At 34.1% G+C, this 7448-nt stretch overlaps 1 pseudogene; it reads left to right on the plus strand.

Moving 5' to 3' along the window:
• The first annotated feature begins 4066 nt into the window (after positions 1-4066).
• On the plus strand, positions 4067-7448 carry LOC120187251 (annotated as a pseudogene).

Genomic DNA, 7448 nt, shown 5'->3' on the forward strand with positions numbered 1-7448 from the left:
GTGATTGATTAAGACGATAGTTACAGAGTTAAATTCCGAAATTCTCTTAAACCTTTGCAGTATAGTTTATGTTCTGAAATTGTTTGAAAATTTTGGAATTTGGGCAATTATACATAGTTTGCTTAGATATTAATTTCTTCTAGTTTAAGAGGAAATTTGTACCCTATTTATTTGCGACAAATGAGATTAACATTGTTCCCGTCTTTGGTAGGAGAAGAGCTCGTATATGTTGGCACTTGAACTTTAAAAATTATTGAATGATATCTAGGGTAATTATATGAACCAAACTGATCTAAATAAATTCAGTTCTACGCTATCACATCTAACTGCAGTTGTTTATTCAAACTTTTTTTCAATATAGATATAATGTTTATGAATACTTGTGAAAATGTTTTTGACTTAAAACTTCGTTTAAAATGTAAAATTGTTCTTATTATTAGTTAAAATTTCATATTTGAAAAATGATTATTGATTTAAATTGTTTTTCTGATTATTCTGTGGGATAATATAATGCAGTATATGTTCAAATATTGATTCAACTAAGAAATTAGAAAAATGATGCTTTTGCATTAGAAAAGTTACCTAAAAAAACTGTTTGGAGAAATATTTCCAAACTAACAAAGTTATTATTGATTATTTTGAGTAAAGTAGAATTAAATATTTATAAAGTTATTTTTTTAATAAAAGGTTAAAAATCTACTTAAAATGACGATTTAAGAGACATGTTCACACTTTAGAAAGATGGGATGTTCTGAAACTAAACTAGCCGAGTCCAAAGCTCGTTGGCGATCGACTGGAATTGTTTCCTTACGTGACGCTAAATTGAAGGCAAGTAATCCCTTTTTATTTATGTTTCTTTTCTATATATGATTTGTATTTGAGGATGTAAATTGACATTTTAAATGATGATGGTTTCTGGGTTTGCTTAATTTGTCTCTTTCTACGAGTTCTAAAAAGTCCTTTTGTTGTTATGATTGGCCAATTATGCTCCATTTCTATGCATTTTTTTTTCAAAGCTTTATATCGGTTTTGTAAAAATGTGAAATGTCTGTTGTTTACATGTTGAAGATATTTTCTGGGTTTTGCTTAATTTGGTTGATTCTAGGTTTTATTTTTTATTTCTTAAGAGTCCTTATGTTTCATATGATAGGTCCATTATGCCCCATTGTATGCAACTTCATATGTTCTTAAGTTGTATAGTATTAGTTTTGCATCAATGTCTGTTGTTTATATGTTGAGGATATTCTCAATTCATTGTTTTAAGAAAAGTCTTCTTTTTGGAGAGTGAAATACATGACTGTGTTTTATATGGACAAAATTTGGTTAATTTATTTCTTATTTAGTCATTGGTTATATTTTCAATCATGGTTTTGTTTTTAACAGTTCTGTATACTTATAGCAGCTTTCTGAAAGAAAATATCAAGTGGCATTCAAAGAAAGCCTTAATCTAATATGTAGCTTGGTGTGGGTACCAACAATTAAATGGATGCAGGGTTCATTTAATTTGTTATTGCAGTGTCTTGTGCCTCATTGATAGGGAACGTGGTGTTTTAACGACTTCCAATGATGATTCTTGCATTTTCCTTCTTAGTATGATGGTGTACTTTGGTTTCGAACAGGGTTCATTTTAATTTTTTTTGACTAAAACTCCCTGTAGCTGATCGTCACATCAGGTCTCCAACTATGTTGGAGTTGAGTTTGTCTAAAAGTCCTGACTATTCTTAGTATGAAATGTGCACTTTGATATTGAACAGAGATCATCTATTACAGTTAAATAGATGCAGGGTCATGTTTATTTTTTTGGTCAAAGACCCTTAGTATTTGGTAGTCACATTGGCCCCTGATTATTCTGGAATCAAGCCAAGTCGGCCTTAAGATTTATATTTTTGGTAGTTCAAATGAGTTCCAATGGTGATTCTTGTATTTTCCTTGTGTAATGATGAATGTGCACTTAATTTTCAACAGAAATTTCCTGATGAAGTTCTTGATCTGGATAAATCTGTGTGCTCCTTTCCGAAGTGGCATTAGTTCTGGAATCGATTCCAACTCGAACGAGCAGATCAAAAGCATGTCACAGCAGATAAATGAAATGAACTCCTGGTGAAGCAACTTAAGGTAAAAATTGTCATTTCAAGAAGTTATATTTACCGTTTATATTATGTAAGGTCAACAAGGTGAAATGTGAATTTTGTCTGCAATATTCCTGATCTCGAAAATGCTTACCAGGAAAGAACTGAGAGAGCAAAAGTTAAAAGCAAACGAAGAAGCTGAGGATCTAGCACAGGAAATGGCTGAGCTAAGGTACCATATGACGGGGATGCTTGAGAAGGGGTGCAATCGCCGTGTAAGTATTGAACAAGCATCTTTACAGAGAATAGCAGAGTTGGAGGCACAGGTATAACTGTTATGATAGTTGATCCATTTTATTACGTGTAAGGTATTTAACTTCAATTTCTGATGGTTAGTATTGTTACCTTTGGGTTTTTTGGGGGTTAAGATTAAAAAGGAGCCCCGAAATTCATTGGCTGTAGTTAGACTTCTTTAGAATCATAGAGATCGGCTTTGCTAAGGATTGCTGATGTCCATGATTCGGAACTGAGTTTGAGTTCGTACATTCCTGAATCTCTTTCTTTGTTTTTTGCAGTTATATATTTTGTTTTTCCAATATTCTGCGTGCATGTAAATTTAACTAATGTTAATGGCTTTTTTTAGTGCTTGATTGATGTTTTTAGAAGTCTATGCGTTCGGCTCTTCTTTCGTATTGAAGTACTGTGTACGAGGATATAACTCCCGTTCATGTTTAATGTCACCAGTTGATTTGCAAGTTCCAGTTGCTTATTGCTCATAAAATGCATGTAAATTTACTTGTATAGTTGTATTCTTTTCCCTGATAGTTGTCATAACTGACTTTCTCATTCCGTGTTACAACAGAATCAGCTTTGATGATTACTTGCGGAAAGGCGTATGCGATTTGCATGATGAAGTTCCGAGAAGGACATGGCAGTACAAGGTAGCCAAATATCAATGTAGAAATACTGTTTTAGTCTCGTACGTACGAATTTTTCAAGTAATCTGTAATCATGCAGTAGTTTGTTGTTTCTTGCAGCCGAGAATGCTGCGAGAGTCCAAAGCTTTGGATTTGCGTCGATGTTCTTCATATTCTTTTACAAATTTCAGCAATGAAGAGTTCTGTTTTAGGATTACATTCAAAGAAAACACTGCATCCAGATCTGACTAAAACTGTGTTTGACGATGGACATGGTAAGCTTCTCCCCCATATTATGGTTTTTGTAAGATCAAGCACTGAATTTAGCCATGTTGATTTGTATTTCACAGAAGTTGGAAATTGGTTTTTATGTCCAAATCTCGAGTTTTCAGTGAAATATATATTTCGATTTGATCCGATTTCAGTGATCGTGGGATATGATATGCTCTTGCGACAATATTATTCGACTTTTCTCTTTATTTGAATATAGGACAATAACTCTATGTTTATGTAAAAGAAAATTCTCAAAAATTTCTGTAATTTTATTTTCAAAAGTACAATACCAAGTGTCAATTGAAATAAAAGTTTAATTACATATTTAAATATATATTGATATACTATGACAGCAAATTCGCACATTAACTCTACGTTTATGTTAAAAAAAAAGCTCAACAATTTTTATAATATTTTATTAAAATTTTCATATCTTTACTTTATAAAAATTAAGAAATTAACCTATTTATTTTAGTTTACCAGAATTTAATTATCCTTTTAAATGATTGAAAAAATTAATCCACTTATTAGTTGTAATGTGAACTTGAAGTGCCGAATTTTTTAACTTGTATATATAATGCTGAATTGTTAATTTTTATTATCTCATTATATTTTAATTATCAGAATAAATTAAAATAGAAAGTAGTGGGAGTGGTTTTGGTCAAAATGGGAAGCTAAAGCTGCTTATTATCAAATCCCCTGTTGATTTTTTAAAAAAAAAGAGAGAGTAAGTTTTCAACAAAGAGAGATTGTGAACTATTGACAGATTGAGAGGGAAAGTGTGTATTTTTATTTTTTATTTTTGAAATTTAAAATAGAAACTGGAAATTAAAATAATAACTATTTATTACAATTTGGAATTGGCCACTTTCTTGCCAGTTTCTACTTTCAAGACTTTCTCTTCGGATTTTCTGACGCGTTTAATGCGTCCACCCTCCCTCCCTTCTCTTTAAAGCTCTTCATTTTTGACAAACCCATTCAAAGACTATCCTTTTTCTCCAATTTGTGTTTTGAACTTCATTTGTTGTTAAATTCAGTTGTTTTCTCTTCATTTCTATCCTCAAGGTACTTCCCAAGGTTCCATTTTTTTTATTTCTTTAATTCCTGCATACGGTTTGTTTTGAATTTTCTTTCTTGTTAACGTCGAAACAAAATCCAACTTGGAACAAAACCCAGATTTTCTCTTCTCTTTTTCTTGCAATATATTAACGAGTTTTGGTAATTTTTATGTCTATTGTTTTGGGGATTTTTTATCAGCTTGATTGATATCTTGAATGATCGATGGAGGTGTTTGCTTTCATGGGCTTCTTACTTGGTTCTATGATTGTTTGCCTTCCGTGAAAACTGAAGGAATATTTCTCTTTTTTTATGAAGAAATGAAAAATTCCCAAGTCAACTAATTCTTAATTAGTCTCTGATGATAAATTTAGAAAAACATTTTAACCTTTCTTCTTATGTTTATGGGGTGTTCTTGTTTCTGATCATGCTACTTAGTATGCGATTGATGATCTAGTTGTAAACTTGTAATTCTAGTTACCTTTTTGTTGCTTTTAACCTTTTGAATCCCCTTTCAATCCCCTTTGATCTAGTATTACATATAACCCATGGATTTAAATTAGGATTGCGGCCGCTTTTACAGTCGGGACATAACAAATGTTATTGCGGTCACTGCTGGCATCGCAGTTGTGAATTTTTTGCACAACTTATTATAATACACTAATTTTAATCTTGTTTCTGATCATGCTACTTAGTATGCGATTGATTTAGTTCCAATTCTTGTTATCTTTTTGTTGCTTTTAGCCCTTTGAATCCCCTTTCAAGCCCCTTTTATCTAGTATTACATAGTAACCTTTTCCATCCATGATATGCTCGTCTTTGTGCTAGATGTACGTATATGTGTATGTATACTTACCCGAATTTGTTGTATTTCTGCTTTGTATATTTTTCCCTTGCCGCCTTTATCTAAAGTGTAAATGTTGATTGCTTTGCAGATTAAATAGTATTCAACTTTTTTCTTCCTATCAACTGTCTGATCAAGTGATTCACTAAAAAGAATGTTGGGTTTAAAGAAATCTCCATTGAAGACTTCTAAGCATAATTCAGTTGATCCTGCTCGTGTTTCCGCGTCTCGTTCAAACCCTTTCGATTCCAATGATGAGTTTGACAATAAGCAAACACTTAAACCTTCTAGGACTTCTTCCGAACCTACTTTGAGTCCTCCGAATTTCGGGACCAATCCTTTTGATGATGATGGAGGGAGAGTGAATTCTTCTTCTTCGTATGGGCAATCTTCAGCATCACGAAACAAGTATAAGAATGATTTTCGTGACTCTGGTGGACCTGAGAACCAATCAGTGCAAGAATTGGAGAACTATGCCACCTACAAGGCCGAGGAGACTACAACGTCGATAGCTGTTTGAAGATTGCAGAAGAAATGAAAGAAGGTGCCACCAATACTCTGATCACCTTACATCAACAGGGAGAACAAATTACACGGACTCATAATGTGGCTGCTGGCATTGATCATGACCTTAGTCGGTACGTCATTTGTTTTTAAAAGCAAAACTTTGCATGATTGAATAACTGCCTTAGAGAATATGAAAACATGAAAAATTTTCTTTCTTACAGTTTATGTTTCAAAAAACGCGATGTCCAGGTTTGATCATGTTGCTACCTTATTAATTGATCCTAAGAAGTCACCTAAATTAAATCGATAATATGGTTTGAACATAGATTTTTATCGGATTGAACGGGTCTTGCTATGATATATTCATGCCATCCTGTTTTGAAACCTGGGAATCCTCCACATTGAATACAGTACTTCATAAGAACCTACATGACGCTGCACGGATATTCGGGTCAATGACTTTCTGACGGCATAACTTCAGAGCATAAGTGCTGGAAGTAAATATAATTGTTGATTGAAAGTTTTATTACTTGGACTCTTCATTTTCTTTGAAGCACCTGTATCCAATACTTGCCCTTGAGTCCAAGCATAAACTAAAAGTGATACACAGGATTGAGTGACTACTTTTCCAATTTGTTCAAAGAATCAATTAAAGGGACACTCTTATGGTAGTTTTTCCCCCGGATTTCCAGGGCGAGAAGCTTTTGGGAAGTCTTGGAGGGCTGTTCTCCAGAACCTGGAAGCCAAAGAAGACTCGTCAATTGTTGGCCCTGTTATAACAAGAGGTCCATTTTCTTCCCGTAGACCTCCATGACTCTCTCTGATTTTTCCCCTCATTATAAGAATCCGGATGCATGATTTCTTGTAAATATAAGTTGGTGTGTCTTTGTGCCCCCTTTTCTGAACTGCATGTGTAATGTATTTGTCCGCAGATGATTTGCAAAAGAGCAGTGGCCACTTGGAGCAGAGGGAAACTGGGATTGAATGCAGTTCCAAAAGGTCGTTCGAATCTCGAACACCACCCCCCGAGTCGACGGATGCATTTCAGAAAGTTGAGGTACGAAATGAAGGCACTAACAATTCATTAGTCTGAAATCTGAATATTTTATGGAGTATGCAATTTATTTCTTTTCTTCTTCTTGGGATTGTTTAAACAGTTTCAAAAGGCAAAGCAAGACGATGCACTCTCCGATTTAAGCGATATACTGGGAGAATTGAAGGTCATGGCTGTTGATATGGGATCTGAAATCGAGAGTTAGGCTTGAATTACTCTATTTGAATTTTTTGCTCTAATCGTAAATGAACACGTGCTCGCGACTCGCAAGTTACTTGACCTGGCTTGACAGAAAACTCAACTTTGGTATGTTCAATGTCGAGTCGAGCTCAAGCAACTTGAACCATCGAACGAGTCAAATTCAAATATCCTAGTATTTTCCATAAGCCAAGCTTTAAACCTTGCACTCAATTACACATCTATTCGAAATGAACTCAATTAAACTCTGATTGCAGGCAACCAAAGCTCTGATGGGGTCCAAGATGATGGATGTTCTAAATATCCGTGCAGGGTGCGAATCAACGAGCTCGCCGATTACTTGGGAAGTAGAGTCTGCAGTGTCGTGATTTTGCTGATGAGATTTGCTTTGCTTGCTCTCATGCCGCCATGTTTTTAACCTTTCCTCAGCTTCACTCTTCTGTTACTTTGATTCCATTTTCAGACAAAATGGGATTTTATAGCATCTTTGTCTCCTTTTCTTCTACTTTAGGCATGTGATTGTTCTTGAA

The sequence above is a fragment of the Hibiscus syriacus genome, unplaced genomic scaffold (genome assembly GCF_006381635.1).
Source record: "Hibiscus syriacus cultivar Baekdansim isolate YM2019G1 unplaced genomic scaffold, ASM638163v2 tig00113724_pilon, whole genome shotgun sequence".
Classification (NCBI taxonomy): domain Eukaryota; kingdom Viridiplantae; phylum Streptophyta; class Magnoliopsida; order Malvales; family Malvaceae; genus Hibiscus; species Hibiscus syriacus.